The sequence below is a fragment of the Pongo pygmaeus genome, chromosome 6 (assembly GCF_028885625.2).
Source record: "Pongo pygmaeus isolate AG05252 chromosome 6, NHGRI_mPonPyg2-v2.0_pri, whole genome shotgun sequence".
NCBI lineage: Eukaryota > Metazoa > Chordata > Mammalia > Primates > Hominidae > Pongo > Pongo pygmaeus.
The window spans coordinates 63,864,764-63,883,549 of record NC_072379.2 but is presented as its reverse complement, the minus strand read 5'-3'; the positions used below and the strand labels follow the sequence as shown (position 1 = coordinate 63,883,549).

The following is an 18,786-nucleotide window of genomic DNA, read 5'->3' as shown; positions in this document are numbered from 1 at the left end:
GTCAAGGCTGCAGTGAGCTATGATTCTGCCATTGCACTCCAGCCTGGGCAACAGAGCAAGACCCCATGTCAAGAAAAAAGAAATAAAAAAAGAAAAGCAGAAAAGTTAAGGCAGTGACGCTTACAATGTCCCCAATTGACTGACTATACACTGGGCTGAGAAAACCCTCAGTGGCTTCCAGGATTATGTTATTGCAGGGTTAATGAGAGACACTTTTTTTTTTTTTTTTTGAGACAGAGTTTCACTCTTGTTGCCCAGGCTGGAGTGCAATGGTGCGATCTCGGCTCACTACAACCTCCGCTTCCCAGTTCAAGTGATTCTCCTGCCTCAGCCTCCCCAGTAACTGGCACTACAGGCATATATCACCATGCCCAGTTAATTTTGTATTTTTAGTAGAGATGGGGTTTCTTCATGTTGGTCAGGCTGGTCTCAAACTCCCGACCTCAGGTGATCCACCTGCCTCGGCCTCCCAAAGTGCTGAGAGAGACACTATTTTTAATTCCACTTTGGCCATCGAAAAAGCACAAAAATGGCTGGGCACAGTTCACCCCACCCGTTTTCCCTAGTCCCACAGAGAAAATAATAGTCTGCACCTGTTCACATCGAAAACAGGGGACAGGCAGAGGATGGAAGCCAACAGGACCACCTCAGTTTGCATGATTTCAGCATTCATGTTAGCACAAAATTGTATTGAAATTCCTTCCTTCTCTGGAAAGGAATGAGGAAAGAATGAGTAAAAGGCCCAGGGCATTGTCTGGGAGAAGCTCCTCTACAGAAAAGCATGGGACTGGGGGAAAAGGCTCCCCACTAACAGCAGCAATACAAGCCAGGGAAGTGCACAACGCCTCCCAATGCCCTGGGATTCCTACTCTCCAAGCATAGATGCTCCTCAGCTTATAATGGACTTATGTTCTGATAACTCCACTGTGAGTTCAAAATATGGTAAGTTGAAAGTGCATTTAATGCATCTACCTACCGAACATCCCAGTCTACTATTATCCCATTAGCCTAGGCTACTTCACATATACTTAGGACACTTACATTACACTACAGTTAGACAAAACAATTGAACACAAAGCCTATTTTAGAATAAAGTGTTGAATATCTCATGTAATTTATTGAACACTGTACTGAAAGTGAAAAACAGAATGGTTGAACGGATACTTGAAGCACACTTTCTACTGAGCTACGTATTGCTTTTGCACCATGACAAAGTAAAAAAAATATATATATATATAAAAATCAAACCATTGTAAATCAGGGACTGTCTGTAGTTCACCACATATGTGAAAGGCAAGTCAAATGGACAGCAAGAGAAGGAAATTCATAGGTTTTATCAAGTATTTACAATGTGCAAAGTCCTAGGCCAGGTACTGGGAATACAGGAATAAATTCACACTCAAGGTGACCCAAGGAAGCTACCGCCTGGGATAAAACCCCACTACTGCCTCATTATCAGCCTTGAAGAGTTTTATGGTATGAATATTGAACTGCTTTGGGGGAATAATCTCTTTCTCTGATAAGGATATTTAGATAAGGAGTTTTTTCCCCTTATCTAAATATATTCTAGGCATTCACACTGAATTCGGGGGATTCAGTAGAGAAGGAAACAGAGTTCTCATGGAGCCTACATTGCACCATCATGACAACTCTGCATGACAACACCCTAAGACCAGCTCCACCCACCAGAGAAAAATCCTAGATGATCTATTAAAGTCCCCTGCACTCTATTATCCTATGATTTTTCTGTAACTCTCTTGGCCTCTTTGCTTCTTTGCTCTCCTAAATTTCATGCAGTATATGAGTTTCCTGCTGGTCATGCTACACTGATTGTACTAATAGGTACCTCTTCCTTCTGGAAGCCTTGCCTGTAGCCTTAGCAGGCTGGGCTCTGTGGCTTTATGCTGTGCCCTTGGCACTCTTCATGGGCTTCTATCGGTGGGTGAATCTCATTTTATATTCCTCACTTTAGTGCAGGGGCAGTTTCTCATTGAACCTCACACCCTCCAACACCAATTACAGTACCTGGCATAGAATAGGCACTCAATAAGTATTTGCTGCACTGAGCAATCTGTAGGGGCCAACATGGAAAGTTTTCCCTTTGCCCTCTTAAGGTTCACTAAAAAATCAACTTGCAAAAGGCAGATTAATTGGAGAAAAAGCATATAAATGTATTTAATGTGCATACCCGGAAGCCTTCAAATGAAGACCCAAAGATACAGGACAAATTATCCATTTTTATGCCTAGGTTCAACAAAGTATGGGCAGTGACGAAGAAATGTGATTGGACAAAAAGGGTATGATTTAAGACGAATAGACAGAGGGAGAAAACCCAGCAAGGCCTGTCTGTCTAGATTCTTCTTGGCCTCTCTGAGCATGCACTCTTTCCTTCTGGGTATGGGACAGGACTCCCTCTGGAATGGGGGTCTTATGACCTACAGTCAAACAAGGGAAGTCAAATAATGTTTTTATGGCCAGATTTTACACAGAATGGCAGAGGGAAAGTCCCCAGTCATTGTATTAATTCCCTAGGGATGTCTTAACAAAGCACTCGGTGACTTAAAACAACAGAAATGTTTTGTCTCACATTTCTGGTGGCTAGAAGTCCAAAATGAAAGTGTCAGCGGAACCAAACGCCAAGCTCCCTCTGAAATCTGCAGCGGAGGGTCCTTCCTTGTCTCTTCCAAGACTCTCTCTGGTGGTGGCCGGCAATCCACCGCAATACTGGGCTTACAGCTGCATCACTCTGATCTGCCCCTGTCCCGCCACATTTTCGTGTGTCTCTGTCTTCAAGTGGCATTTTGACATCGTGTGATAAGGACATCAGTCATGTTGAGTTAGGAGGGTGCACCCCAGTGACCTCGTCTTGACTACATCTGTAAAGACGCAGTTCCCAAGTTAGATCGCATTCACAGGTGCTGGAGGTCAGGTCTTCAATATGTCTTTGGGAGTGGAGACAAATTCAGTCCGTAACACTTATGTTCTATATGTAGTGCTGCTTAGGCATCCAGACAATAGACCTGTTTATTTTACTGCAGTCAAAATACCTTCTGCCCTTCCTCCTCACAGTCCAACGACACAGACGTGCTTCGGGGGCAAGACATTTGCAGGCCGTGGCCATCATTCTAAGCATGCAGCACTCCAGGCACCAGGAGTCCTCCCCGTGCTTCAAACCGTCTTCAATGAGTTTGCACCCCCGACCTCCGCTAATGTCCAAATCCTCTAACGGGAGCCAGTCTTCTGTTACGTAATTAGACGAGTCTTGAAATAAGCACCCAGGGGCGTGGCTGAAGACTTAAAGAAACACCAGGCAAGGGAGAGGAGGGGGTACCAGAGACACCTAACATTATTTGAGTGGCAGGAGCTTCCTCTGACCTTCAACGAGGTAAAGAGACATCACAGCCGGCGAGAGTTTGGGGCAGACTCCCCAGACTCGGAGGCCGGGGCAAAGTGGGACCTGTGGCCGTGTGGGATTGGGTGACCCAAGGCGGGGAAGGCCCGGGCCGCCGGCAGGGGGCGCGCGAGGGCCTCCGGGCGCCGCGGGCTGGGCGGGTGCTGGGCCGGGAGGGGCCTTCCGGCAACTTTTTGGTTGGTACCGCCCCGCCCAGGCCCCTTTTAAACTTGGTCTCCACTGTACCCTCCCCTTTCGGCTGCGGCGCGTGACTGGGTAAGTGGGCTACGACCTTCTGGACGCTGGAGCCGGCCACGTGGCTCCGGGGCTATCCCGTGCCCTTCCTATGCGCCTGTCGCTGCCTCCGTGCCCGCCGCGGCCTCCGCTCGGCGCCGCGGGGAAGCCTCCCTTAGGGCCCCTCGGGGGTGGGGGCGTCCTCGTGGCGCTTGGGCCCTTCGTCCCGGGTTAGGACAGCCCGTGTCCTTGTGCGCTTGAAGGGGCCGCCCCCTTTCCTCGAGGATCCCACCCCCACTCAGCAGGCGCCCGTCACCTCCCCTGCCTGAGTCCCTGCCGTCCATGGATCCGGCCTACAGGCAGCTTTTAGTCCTTTTTCAATTAAATGATTGCATTTTGAGGATCAAATTCCAACCGCAGACGGAGGCGCCAAGCCCCGGACGGTCTCTGGGTTCTTGGCGCACTCGGGGCTCCCGCCTGCCCAGTGGCTGTGACCGCGCGGACGTAAGCCTATTTAGGAAGCGAGTGAGATCTGATGTCTGAAGCGCTTTAAGTTTCCAAGCGGGGCAGTATAATAGCGGGGTTAGCAAACACACGCGTAGCCAAACCCCCCTCCCCCCTCCACCGCCAGCAGTGCCGTTCAGTTGCTACCGGCCCGCAGTCGGATAATTTAAAGGCTTGGAGGGACGAGTCTTGCTGGAGCCGACGCCTGCAGTGAGTTGAGCAGAGTGCTGTGAGTCCTAATGCTTTCCTCCCCAAGATCCGCTTTTTCAGGAGTGGCCAGAGCGTTATTACAGAACAGGGCCCGCTTCCGGCGTTTAATCAGGGTGTGAGGAGTCCCTTCTTGGTTTTCTGTCCTGGGAAAAGTCTGAACTACTGCGTTCTGACTCGGACCAGGACAAGGTGTTGAACGTCTAACTTATGTCTACTAAGGCGTAGAAATACGCAAGGCTGCCCCTAGAGAACGTTTGTCTGGGGAATAATACAAGTTTTTGGAGCGGCTCTCTTGAGCATCGGGGAGCATACTAATTGTTCATTACTGGTACAAATTGCCATATAAAGGGATACTTTGCGAATTTAGTCAAATTGATAAAGATCTAAATTTACATTTGAGTCAACAAATGAAAGAATCTTTATGGCTAGCATAGGTACCACAGTTCTGTTGAAATGTGAATCTCATGGTTCACGTGTTTTCCTCAGCTGCCTTTTTGAGGAAACCAAATGGGACCCATTTTACCATGCTTTAATGAGGAAAGCTTGTACGTTTGCAGCCTAGGTGCTAGGCACCTTTTTTTCCAGCGTTATAGATAGGCCCAGAGCATGGACAATTTTCCCTCCCTGGAATACCTCCAGCTCTGGCGAATAGTCCTACATGTAGCACGGGAAGATAGCAGTGGTAAAGGCTTTCTTTTACCATTGCTTTAGGTGTTGGAGATTCTTATTGAGCCCATTCTATTTTTATTTTATTTATTTTTTTGAGTTGGAGTCTCGCTCTGTCACCCAGGCTGGAGTGCAATGGCGTAATCTCAGCTCACTGCAACCTCTGCCTCCCCGGTTCAAGGAATTCTCCTGCCTCAGCCTCCTGAGTAACTGGGATTACAGGTGCCCGCCACCATGCCCAACTTTTGTATTTTTTAGTAGAGACAGGGTTTCACCATGTTGGCCAGGCTGGTCTTGAACTCTTGAGCTAGTGATCCACCCGCCTCGGCCTCCCAAAGTGCTGGGATTACAGGCGTGAGTCAGCACACCCGGCCTGCCAAATTGTTTTTTAACTATTCAGTTTAAACTGTGAGAGACACCATGTCAAGGAAGCAGCATGAGCTGGCGTCTAAGGATTATGAAAACTGAGCAAGTGCCCAGGACTAGAAACTTCCCAGCCCCCTGAACTCAGCCTCAGGGTAAGCGAGTTTAGTAGTGCTTCCTTTGATTTTCAAATCTGTGGAAGGTTTGTTTCAGTTTTTCCCAGACAAATATTGTTGGGATAGTGTTTCTTTTCAAAAATGGATAGGATTCAATGCTAATCAATGGGAAGACAGTGACTCCTGACCATTTTCCTCCTAGCTGGAAACTACAGAAGACTCCCAAGTATCAGGAAATTTGGAGAATTTGTGCAGGAATTATATTCAGAGATAGCAATTTATTTACTCATCAAAGAGAGCTATTGGATAGCCACCATAAAGACCACTCATTAAAAAACAAAATTGCATGATATTCTTAACATTGTCTTTCACTTTTTTTAACCAGGCTTGGTGGAGTTTCAAGATGCTGATGAACTTAAGGTATGGGCCAAGTGGAAAGAATTTTGTTTAAGTTATTAATAGTTGAATTGAAATCCTGGCCAAGGATGAGAACTCTAATCTGATTTCATGTGCTTCTGCTGTGATGGATTAAAGGATTTACCTGAGGCCAACTTGGTATGCAGGAATTTATTAAATGGAATCATACCACCCCCCCTTTTAAAATGATGCTTTTGGTAAAAGGGAAAAAGCTCTTGGTAAATGGATAATACTACTAAGCCAAGAGAAAGACAGGAGTTTGAGTGAAAACATAAATTTAGATGTCACAACATTACTAAAGCAACAATGTGTAAGATATTGGGGGATTATATTTACTTACTTGCACAGTTTTTGTAAACATAGTCTAGACAGTACTGTATTTTGCTATTTAGTAATACCTACTGTGATACTTCTTTTACAGGTCTGGCGCTTGAAAGAATCAGTGAAGCTTTTCAAGTAGAGGAGGTATATTTGAATATGTAACCTTTAGTATCAACAGAATAGAGGTTGCTTTTTTTTTTGTCCCTTCCATAGTGGTAGCAAGGTTGAGTTTCGAGATGGCCCCAGTCATCTGTAGGAATATTATTTGACAGTTTTGGAGACACAAAACTGCCTTATAGCTGACTTGATCCTGTAGAACATTTCTGTGGAATTCAATTCTATTATTTAAAGTAGTTTTTCTATGAACCAGCTGTGGTCTGTAACTTGACAGTGTTAATAAAACAAATAGCAATACCTTAGTCATGCTTAATCACGGTTCACATGCTCAGCAAAGATATGACTTAATCTAAGATTGTTATTTTACAGTATAGTCTTTTTTTTTTTTTTTTTTTTTTTTTAAAAAAGACAGTTTTACTCTTGTTGCCCAGGCTGGAGTGCAGTGGTGCAATTTTGGCTCACTGCACCCTCCGCTTCCCAGATTCAAGCGATTCTCCTGCCTCAGCCTCCTGAGTAGCTGAGATTACAGGCACATGCCACCACACCCAGCTAATTTTGTATTTTTAGTAGGGATGGGGTTTCTCCATGTTGGTCAGGCTGGTCTAGAACTCCTGACCTCAGGTGATCAGCCTGCCTCAGCCTCCCAAAGTGCTCGGATTACAGCCATCAGTCACTGTACCTGGCAGTATATTCTTAAATATTACTGTTGAGCCATATATATGACAATGGTGGACTTTGAATGTCCACACATCTGTAGTAAAATGCAATGCTACCTTCATTTTTTGTTGGTATGCTAAAGAAATTTTAAGTATCTCACTTTTAAAAAAATTGGTTTGTGTATTTTATGTGCTTACACATTTTTCCATAGTACTGTAGATCATTTTAGTGATGAAATTTGATACTTTTGACAGAAAAACAGGTCTGTGAGTTCCTTGATCAAAAAGGGGTTGATTACAAAAGGGCAGGAAGGAAAGAGTGATTCTACAGTTCTGCATCTTGATTATGGTATGACTATGCATTTGCCAAACCTTCACAGGATGAATTTTACTGAATGTAAAATCATACTTAAATAAACATGACTTTAAAAACTTAACCCTCCTTGGCATTTCAATGGCGTTTCCAGTGAAATCTATGGCAAGATGGTTTGGGGTCACTATCTACATGAACTGCCAAGTTGGAAAAGCAAAAATACATCAAAATCACTCTTGGGACATAAGTCACAGAAGTGACTCATGCACACAATAAATACCCAAGAAACAGGACCAGACGGCAGTTGTGTATTGGCACACTCATCAGTGCTGCAAAAATTCCCCTTCTGGATGGCAACGACAATGCTGTATCCACAGCAGCATTTTAAATCTTACCTCTGATGTGTCCATTGTAGTGGGCATGAGATGGCAGAAAATGGGATATGGAAAATGTTGCCATGTGCCATTCCGAATACTACTGTGGCTTCCCTGCAGCATTGCTTTCCATATTGGCTGTTTTCCATTTCAGGAAAGCTTAGGATGTCCTTGGTAAATAGTGGCTAACCAAGAAATTTGAAAAATGAAAGGAGGTTGAGTAATTGGTCTTGGGTTGAAACGGGTTGATGCTGCATAAACTACATGGTTGACTCTGAAAAGCTGGCTAAAAAGCCAGTCTGCATTCCCTGTCCTCATTTCCTTGGAGTAATCAAGGGTGCTTCTTAAAAGGGATAGATTTAAGTATGGGTTGTGAGTCATTCTTTTCTGTATGTAATAGGTCTAACCACAGGGCCTGTTGAGCCCTGCCCTGGTGACCAAGAGCACTTTCTGACATGAACAGAGTTATGCCATCTTGCCTGTATGACTTGACTGTATGAGCAGAGTTCTTCAGATGTCCCTTAGGATTCTAGGTTTGATACCTTCCCTGCCACTCCCCCACTACCAAATCCCCTTACCCTATACCCTAGCAATGCAGAGTTGTTCAATATAGAACCTCTGTTAAACATAGCATCACCCAGGAAAATGGGGTGAGTGGTTACAGTCAGTACCACAGTTCTGCAGAATCAACTTGCCTACCTTAGTACATTGCCTGTCTACGTGTTTAGCAGAGCTAAAAGCAGGAATGGACTATTAAACTACCATTCTTTTGTGCTCAAGTGCCATGAAGAGAAGCAAACCTGGAGTTGAATGAAAGTTTTCAAAGAGGGCTTCCAAATGAGGAACTTGGGCATGTGAATCTTTAATTATGACTATAAAAGAAATTGTGATTGGAAATAGAATTTTTATGCTAGTGGTTATGATTTCATTGAAAATAGAAAATCTTAAGAACTCTGGTCACCAAACCTCCCCAGATAGTGACGTAAAACCCAGTGTAACAATTGTGGCATTGACATGTCAGTTCATGTAGACTGAGTCACAATTTGATTTCGAGAATGGCCATATCCCATTTTTGTCTTACTCTGCAGTGTTCCTGAGCACTTGGATACAAATAGATGCGGTTTCCTAAAAGTAGCCAAATCTTTGTAGTTCAAGTGAATATTCCAGACTAAAATATGTGTCTTTTTGAAGGTCCTTAAGCCTTACATATTTAATTGTGTAATTTGGCAAATATTTGCTGTTTTGTTGTGTCAAGTCCTGTGATAGAGACAGTTCCTACCTTTCTGGAGCTTTCACAGTGTGACTCATTTCAGTATGTAAGTCGGAGCCAGTTTTAATAGAATGTGCTTTGGTTGACTTCTGTTGTGAGGAATAATTTCATTTCGTGTCTGGGTCAATATCTGAAAGATTAAATTATTAGGGCAAACTGAAAAAAAAATCTAGTTTTACCCCCCCCCCACCACATTCCCAAAATAATTTAGGGTGGTTTATAACAAATATCAAGCAACAATAATTAGAAGCAGATAACAGCTCAGCAAGTAGAGGGCAAGAATAAAAAACTAAACTGTTAGATCTCATGCTGTAGGCTCCAGCCAAGTTGGCTATGAGCTTCCTAAGAGCAAAGAGCCAACTGGCAAGTTAGTAATCAGGCAATTGCCATAATTTTCTAATGGAGGAGGGAGTGGTCATCTGCATTCTAAGCTCCTTAAAGCCAGGGAGGAGGCTTGCTTTCCTTCATGATCTCAAGTACTCTACTTTGAAGGAAGGAATGGAACAGAAGGTGTCTGCATAACTAAACGGGGATCTAGAGAAAGTGGAGACTGCCTCTGGAGCAGGGAGGTGAGTGGACCAGATCACTGTGTGGGCCTGGGCCTACTCAGCTGATTATCAAGCTCAAACCAGGGGTAACTTTTCCTCTTGAGACGAAAGCCATGCTCAGATTCTGTGAACAGCCAGAGATGTGTTTGAAAGGCTTACTTTTATTTTGTACTAGAAAAGATTGTCTTTCCAAAATTTACCTTGTATTCATAAACTGGAAAGTTCTGATGGCAATATTTCATTATAAAATTGTCATTAATCACAATCCAGGATTATGCCACCATGACTGGAAGGCCCCCTAATGGAGTTTATCTGCATTGCAAGGGGCCAGTTGTCTCAGAATCATCATCCGTTGACATCTCCATCTCCAGGACAGCTCCACACCAACCTGTTTCAAAGATAAAGACAAAATCCGGTCTAATCAGTTTGATGTATGTTTCTGGGAATAGAGCCAAATGTTGTAGCTGATGGAATGGAGTCTCATACCATTGATTTTGCAGCTGGACAAATGCCCTGCCATGTTACTGCCACTCTTTAAGGCAGAATAGAGCACATTGTATCATTTATAGGCCTCTCACAGTGAGAAATATGTGGAACTTTGGAAATCAGAATCTAAAACTGCAGTCTAGTGGGGTAGCCACTATTAACATGTGCTATTGAGTACCTAAAATGTGGCTAGACCAAGCTGACGTGCTGAAGGGTGAAAAACATCAGGAGTGAAGAATTAACTTGAAAAAAAATGTAAACTATCTCAATTTTATATTGATTACAAATTAAATGTTTTGAATATATTGAGTTAAATGAAATACATTTTTTAATGATACATGATGTCTATTATATTTCTGTTGGACAGTACTGGTCTAAAACAGTTGATTCACCATCAGTAGAGAGAAAGGTATTGCTGTTTTACCATATGTGACCTTCAGGGAAAAGAAGAATAAAATTAGCACATGAAAATGCAAAATTTACAGATAAGCAGCTATTTTTTGAAGGGCAGAAGGTGCAGGGGTAGTCAGCACTACTTAGAAGATTTGACATAAATTCTACACTCAAGCTGCTAGTACTTCTGGAGATTTTAAATGAAAGACTTCAGAGTGTATTTAGTAAACACTGCTATGCCCACTCTACAAGCATCTGTGTGTTCATTAATCAAGAGCAGGCCAGGTGCAGTAGTTCACAGAGTGGCTCCCACCCAGCATTTTGGGAGGCCAAGGCGGGCAGATTGCTTGAACTCAGGAGTTTCAGACCAGCCTGGGCAACAGGGCAAGACCCTATCTCTAAATAAATGTTAAAAAAAAAGTTTTTTTTTTGAGATGGAGTCTTGCTCTGTCATCCAGGCTGGAGTGCAGTGGTGGTCTCGGCTCACTGCAACCTCCATCTCCTGGGTCCAAGCAGTTTTCCTGCCTCAGCCGCCCAATAGCTGGGATCACAGACGTGTGCCACCATGTCTGGCTAATTTTTGTACTTTTAGTAGAGACAGGATTTCACCATGTTGGCCAGGCTGGTCTCAAACTCCTGACCTCAAGTGATCCACCAACCTCAGCCTCCTAAAGTGCTGGGATTACAGGTATGAGCCACCATGCCTGACCCCAAATTTTTTTAGTTAAGAAAAAAATCAAGAGCAAAAGGACTTGGTATGCTACATCTCATCAAAATGCAACTTCCTTAATGAAGAACCATATGAAGGATAGTTTTAGTTTCTGTTTTTTGGTTTTTGGTTTTTGGTTTTTGGTTTTCAGACGGAGTCTCGCTCTGTTGCCCAGGCTGGAGTGCAGGGGCACGATCTCGGCTCACTGCAAGCTCCACCTCCTGGGTTCACGCCATTCTCCTGCCTCAGCCTCCCAAGTAGCTGGTACTACAGGCGCCTGCCTCCACGCCCAGCTAATTTTTTGTATTTTTAGTAGAGACGGGGTTTCACCGTGTTAGCCAGGATGGTCTCGATCTCCTGACCTCGTGATCTGCCCACCTTGGCATCCCAAAGTGCTGGGATTACAGGCATGAGCCACCACGCCCAGCCAGTTCTAGTTTCTTGATCCCTGATCTAGTTTGTATGTGTGTTGTGTATACTAAAGTGTCTTTCAGGGTTTTGGTTTTTTGATTTTTTTTTTTTTTAATGGAAGGGGAGAGAATGTGGGAAGTGGCACCATAAATATTACCTGATATAAAGCACTCTTTTTAAAAATTACCTTATGTTAAGCAAAATGTTCCATAAAATTCTCCTTTTCCTGTCTTCACTGTGTGCTCTAAAAAACAGGTCTGTGTAAATTCTTTTGTAGTTTCCTTGCTACTAATAATGACATTTTGTCTTTTTGTGTTTAACAGTAATTGAATTCTTCCCTTAGTTTTCACATTTCTCTTAAGTAGTTGTTCTTAATAGTGACTGGGGACGGGGGGAAAAATGTGTCCCCCTCAGGGTGGACAAACTGGGAAAAGAACCAAAATCCTACACCCAATGAATTGAGACCAAACATCATTGACCACACTCTACCTCTCTAATTTTAACATTGACCAGAATATTCTAATTTTATTTATTTATTTAATCTTTTTAGAGATAGGATCTCACTCTGTTCCCTAGGCTGGAGTGCAGTGGCACCGTCATAGCTCACTGAAGCCTTGAACTTCTGAGCACAGGCAATCCTCTTGCTTCAGCCTCCTGAGTAGCTGGGACTACAGGCACGTGCCAACACGCCCAGCTGATTTTTTAAAAATTTGTAGAGATGGGTTCTTGCTATGTTGTTCAGGCTTGTCTCAAACTCCTGGCCTAAAGCGAATTTCCCACCTGGGTCTACCAAAGTGTTAGGATTACAGGCATGAGCATGGCACCCAGCCAATACTGACAAATTTTAAAACCTGAAGAACAATAAGAACCTGAAAACATTGAGTTATTATATTGGCAAAAGCAAAACAAGCCCCTTTAAGATGTCTGGGGTGGAATCTCTGACTTTGGCTAATGAGTATGCCAGGGGTCAGACCCCTTTCAAACTCTGGATAGCACCACCACTGCCAAGATACATTTAATGCAGTTGATGCTTTTGGCAACAGGCAAAGACACAATTGCTCTGAAATGTAGCAAAGCACAAGGTAGACACACAGCAGCAACACAGGGAAATCATTGAAAACAGTGTGAGATGGTGCCAGTGTTACCCGAGCTCTGAGAAGCCAGAGGTGCTGCCTACCTCTTAGGTTAAAGGCGTCCAAATGCCCTTCATTGTCTTATTTGCATGGACATGTTTAATCCTATACTTTCTTGCATAAAAAAGAGAGTACAGCACATGCCTTATGGTTACAAATAGTTTGGAGATGAAGACCAGCATGCCAGATTGCTGGGGCCGTGGGGCCAGCATGATAAGGATGAAGTGGATGTGGTCTGATATGGTCTGGTTCCGTGTCCCCACCCAAATTTCATCTTGAATTATAATCCGAATTATAATCCCCACCTGTTGGAGGCGGGACCTCGTGGGAAGTGATTAGATCATGGGGGAAGTTTCCCCCATGCTGTTCTCTTGATAGTGAGTTCTCACGAGATCTGATGGTTTATAAGTGTCCGGCATTTCCCCTGCTGGCACTCATTCTCTTTCCTGCCATCCTGTGAAGAGGTGCCTTCCACCATGATTGTAAGTTTCCTGAGGCTTCCCCAGCCATGCAGAACTGGGAGTCAACTAAACCTCTTTTCTTTATAAATTACCCAGTCTTGGATATGTCTTTCTTAGCGTGAGAATGGACTAAAACAAGGTCCATAGGTTGTTCAGGGAGCACTGCACACCATCCACAGCCCCTCGCTCCACTTCTGAAACATTTTCCTAAAGAAGCTGAGTCACAGTGAAGGCAAAGGACCAGAGGCCAGCAGGGCAACAGTGTAGGCTAAGAATGAATGTGAATAGAACTCAGAGGACCTTGGTGAGAATTCTGGCTCTGGCATTGACTAGCACTGTTGCCTTGAGTGCCTTTTTGTTGCTCGTCTGTGAAATATGAATATTTCAAGTGCTATCTCATTAGAAGATTCTACGATAGTACTATAAAATATGTAGCCCTGTGCCTGGACATCTGTACATGGTAGTAACCATCAGAATTTGTGGCATTATATTTATCTTTTTGAATCACCATCACCACCATCATCATCAGATGCACTCTAACTTCATTTGGAGGTATTTATTTATGCCCCCACTTCATTACAAAAATGTTTAAGACAAAGAGAAAAGATTGAGCTTCCAATCTAGTTCCATTTCTAGATGTTTCCTCTTCCTTTCCTGGTTTAGCAGAGGAAAAACTGGCCTCCTTGTTTCCCCATTCCCCCACCCCCATGCTCCCCTTTCAACCACATGAAGAGGCTGTATTTGATGACACTTCAGAAGCAGCCTCCAAACCTACTGTGCAGGCATCAAACAGGACAGAAGTGAGCTGTAGCAATGACCACGTCCTCACATGACAACATCTCCCCTGGGGGCTCTAGTGCCTCTTCCCATAGGACCCACTCCCAGCTTCTGCCTGCCTGATTGGTTTCCTAGCCAGCTGAGCTTCTAGATTCTCCCTGAGATCCACCTCTGGCCCTGTAAAGGCCTCCTGGTTGCCTCTGTCCTGATCCCTGCACTTAGCTCTGCACTGAAGAATTATTTGGAGATAATGTGCTATGTCCTCCAGTTTCTGGCTTTGCAGAGCACCAGCCGGGGGTTTTTTCCTCTCAGACTGCTCCAGCCACCCTGCTGTGGCTTCCACACGGAGGTCCTGATCAGGTCCCCCATCCTCCATCCTCCTGGGCTGTCCTGACCACTCTGGCTGGCCTCTATGTCTCTCAGGGCTTGGCCTGTCAAGGACCTCGATTCACTCTGGACTCTGACCCAGAGTTCGCCTGTAAAATCCCCACACTTGGCTCTTAGCAAGCAGTGCTTACAAAGTTAGGAAATATTTGTAAAATGCTGCCATGGTATAATGTGAAGCGCTCAAACAAGTCAGGGCTAATGATGCACTGAGAATTATTTCTAAATTGAGGGCATAAAGAGTTACAGTTCTTCAATTTTAAAAAGCAAAGTGACTTTTAATGCATCAAATCTTACTGTAGCCAGAATACTGTAACTTAGTTTCCATCAGAATGGAAATAAGTAGTTACTGAGCAAGCAGCTGGATGAGCCCTGTGCTTGGTGATACATATTGAATACCAAGATAGGCCACAGGCCACCCCTCCCAGGGAGAGGATCCATCATCACAGCCACCAGGCCCAATAGTGTGAGCCATGCTAAGAAATGAAATGATATATCATTTAGGGCACTGGTGCTTTTCTTTTTCTTTTTTCTTTTTCTTTCTTTTTTTTTTTTTTTTTTTTTGTGAGGAGTTTTGCTCTTGTCCCCCAGGCTGGAGTGCAATGGCATGATCTTGGCTCACTGCAACCTCTGCCTCCCAGGTTCAAGCCATTCTCCTGCCTCAGCCTCCCAAGTAGCTACAAATACAGGTGCCACCACCACGCGCAGCTAATCTTTTCTTTTTTTTTTTTTTTTTTTTGATATGGAGTCTCGCTCTGTCAGAGTGCAGTGGCACAATCTCGGCTCACTGCAACCTCTGCCTCCCAGTTTCAAGCAGTTCTCTGCCTCAGCCTCCCAAGTAGCTAGGATTACAGGCGCCTGCCACCACGCCCGGCTAATTTTTGTATTTTTAGTAGAGATGGGGTTTCACCATGTTGGCCAGGCTGGTCTCGAACTCCTGACCTCAGGTGATCCGCCCGCCTCGGCCTCCCAAAGTGCTGGGATTACAGATGTGAGCCACTGCACCCAGTGGCACTGGTGCTTTCCATGTCTGCAGTTTCAACCCCTCACCACCAACCCCAAGGTCATGTGTAATCCTGGTATGAATAAATGTAAATGGTACTTGCTGGCCTTAGGTGTGTGAGAGTCAGAAGCATCCATTTCATCACTCAGGCCTAAGGTTCTCTATGTGTCACTACCCACACTGCACCCCAGACCTCACACAGCAACACTCATGAGAGCCACCAAAATTGTAACGAAAATATAATGATGACAATGAGGACAAGTCTTTCCTATAACTGAGAAAGTTCTGTGCGAAAGATGTTACCTATGGAAATTATTTCAGTGCATTCTCTGGGTTTCGCTGAGAAGTAGCTACCATTATTATTCTTATCCCCATCTTATGGAAAAGGAAATGGTGACATGGATCTTCGGTAACTTGCCAACATCATCAGACAGCATGGCCCTGGGTCCTGAGCTTTATCCCTCGTGAGTGTCAAGAGTGTTCTGTGTTTCTGCTGGGCACGGTGGCACGTGCCTGTAGTCCCAGCCGCTTGGGAGGCTGAGGTGGGAGGATTGCTTGAGCCCAGGAGTTTGAGAAGAGCCTGAGCAACATAGCAAGAAGCCATCTAAAAAAAAAAAAAAAAAAAAAAAATTAATCCAAATATCTTGCAGAGTAAAAACATAAAACAAAAAAATTAAAAGATTTTTATGACTCTGGAATCCTCATTCAGGATACAGCAAAAAAAAAAAAAGATTACTTATTGCAATAGAGAAAACACCAAGTGTCTCTCATACTGAATGTTTTTCCAGATTGCAGGCACTGCAGTGAGCTTTCGTGTTTTCCAAATGTGATCATTTCCTTTGTGTCAGTAAGAGCCAAATTATCCTAGTAAACAGGAGTTGCTAGTGGACTTTTTTTTCTTTTTGAGCTAAATATTTTAGTGTAATATAATGTGAATTGCATAACTCTTAAATGGCTAATCTGTTCTTCAGTTTTGTGCAATTAAAGACTAGAAGTGCAAGTCAAATACCCCAATAAAAGATAATCTACCCATCAGGTACCCAACTTAAAGTATTTTAGAGGCTAGGTAATCTCTAGATGAAAGAATAGGTTTCTAAATCATTTGGAATTAGGAACACAGTTTTTTTCTCATACATGCATATTGCATCAAAGGAAGGAGACTCCCAGGCTAGCTCATGGTTTTCTAACCTCTTTAATTGAGCCTACAACATTCTTATTTCCTCTCTCCCAGTATTTCAAAGCTTCTGTAGACCAAGGGGTTCTGGGTCACCACAGCAGAAGTCAGGAACACCTCCCCCAACCCCATGGTCCCACCCTACTGTGGCCTCAGAGATGAGAAGGTGAAGCTCTGAGTCCCAGGAGGGCAGGGACCTTGCTTCAACTCAGTGCCTGGGGTAGAGAATGTGGTGCACTGAAGAGGTGTGTGGGAAGGGCTGGTGAATGAGGGAGTTTTTGATCTACAACTTCCACCACTCACTGCCACAATTTCCACTCTCCCCATCCTGTTTCTAGCCTGGGGGTGAGGAGTCCCCTGGCTCTGAGCTGTGGCCTCAGAGAGGGGCTTTGCAGGTGGTGACTTTGAATTGAGGAGGAAGGAAAAAGGCTCAAAGAAATGATGTTTTCTTGGTAGAAACCTGACTGTGGGGATTCCATGTCAAAGAGCATGGCCCAGTCTCTTCACAGGTTGGGAATCTGCAGGTCTAATTAGTAGGGCCAGTGTGCTATTAAGTGGTTTCTGTCACCATCACCATTGATCCACAATATGTCACTTTTGGAGTTGTCAGGCATCAAACAACCAACATTTTAAACATACTTGTTTTTAATAAACACACTTGCAAAACCAGATATGTCCTTGCTGCCAAGTATGAACGACACACGATTGATAGCAGAGTTCAGACAACAATTATTTAGAGCAGACCAGGAGTAAAGACAGGTACTTGGGGTAGGAGGTACAAGCTTTAAGGCAAAGTAGAGGTAGGAGGTACAAGCTTTAAAATCCAGACAAGCTTTAAGTCAGTGCCTGTCCATCTCCCCTCAACCCATCCCCAGTCTCATCTGCTTCTTTGTTGGACAATTCCTGTGTACATTGATGGCCTCCTAACCCACGTACCTTGTAGACTCTCAAAGGTAGGCATACTGTTCTTGGGGAAGAATTGCGCTGCTCTCCCCCAGGCAGCTAAGGAAAGACTTGCCATTCTTCCCCACTCCCAAGCTGCTCTCTTTCCTCTCTCCTTATCCCAGTTCTGCAGAAAAGGGAATCAGGTCAATATAGTTCTTTAATGTAGACATCATCTGTAGCATTTACATGCTTGACACTCAGGAAATAACTATTTTCACTTCCCCACATCTCCCAGTGTTCACCTTTGCAGCAGTGTCTCTGCCTTGCCTGGAACAGTCTGCCCTCTCCGTCACCTGCCTAGCTTGCTCTGCAGGGATTTCTTAATTGTGCCTTTTTTTAGGAAGGCTTCCCTAATCCACAAGACACATTGGTGTGCCTCCCATGTGTCCCCATTGCTCTGCTCTTCCCTATCAAAGCTCTTGTCACTCTGTATTGTTGAGTATTGTTAACTACTTACTTATTGGCCAGACTGTAAGCTCCATAGAGTTAACACCTTGTGTGATCAAATAACTCCTGTATCCCCACTGTCTAAGACAGTTCTGGTCACATAACAGGTTCCAGATGAAGGACTGATGAAGACACAATAGCACAGTGGTGAGGCCATTGAATGCTTCTAAGACTGCACTTAGCAACATCACAAGCTGCAGAATCCCGTGCCACAGATGACCTGCTGTTCACCGATTCTTGCCAGGATCACGCCTGAGAAGAGGAAGATAATGGAGATGGAAGACTTGGGATGCTCAGGGTCCTGCTGGCCTTCAAACTGCGAACTCTGAGCATCCCAAGTCTTACCATGAGTTGCTAAAAGAGAACCAAACCCATGTTTATCCCTTTGAAAGAAACCTGAACCAAGCCATTCCTCTGGACTGTTCTTCTATCCACTGGACCAACAACTCATAGTTTGAAGCATTTTTGCTTAATGGAAGTGAGAAAACAGCCAGATCAAAAGAATTTCCGGGAGCAAAGACAGAAAACATGCAGAGCATTAGACAGCCTAAATGGAGGTGGCTAGATATGACTCCAGTTGTGACCAAGCCATACTGCCCCCTAAGCTGGGTGAAGAGAATGGTGCCCATCAGCCAGAGAGAGCTGAAAGGGCCGTGAGGATGCTAAGCAAGGAGTCTCCAACCCCTTGGGTATAGGCATAGCCAGTGACGATGCAGCCAGACCCCAGAACTGTCATGTAGAGGAAGACCAAGCCCAAGCCCAAGCCAGCTAAAAAGACCATCTGCCTGCAGTAGGCTTCCCATCCCTCATGGCACATGCAGAGCAGCCTTTCCATGTTTTAAAGATGAAAAGGAGGCTGGGTGCAGTGGCTCACGCCTATAATCCCAGCACTTTGGGAGGCCGAGGCAGGCAGATCACGAGGTCAGGAGATCAAGACCATCCTGGCTAATGTGGTGAAACCCC

The 18,786-nt window shown here is 44.5% G+C and overlaps 1 long non-coding RNA gene and 1 other non-coding gene across 2 annotated transcripts; both read left to right on the top strand.

Annotated features, from left to right (window-relative positions):
* The first annotated feature begins 3,641 nt into the window (after positions 1–3,641).
* Positions 3,642–7,432, top strand: LOC129040396 (uncharacterized). The gene is made up of 2 exons (XR_008503609.2): positions 3,642–5,904; positions 6,323–7,432. It is a non-coding gene; the product is annotated as an uncharacterized LOC129040396 (long non-coding RNA).
* On the top strand, positions 5,961–6,034 carry LOC129041842 (small nucleolar RNA SNORD93). The gene has a single exon (XR_008503975.1). It is a non-coding gene; the product is annotated as a small nucleolar RNA SNORD93 (small nucleolar RNA).
* Positions 7,433–18,786: the final 11,354 nt, after the last annotated feature.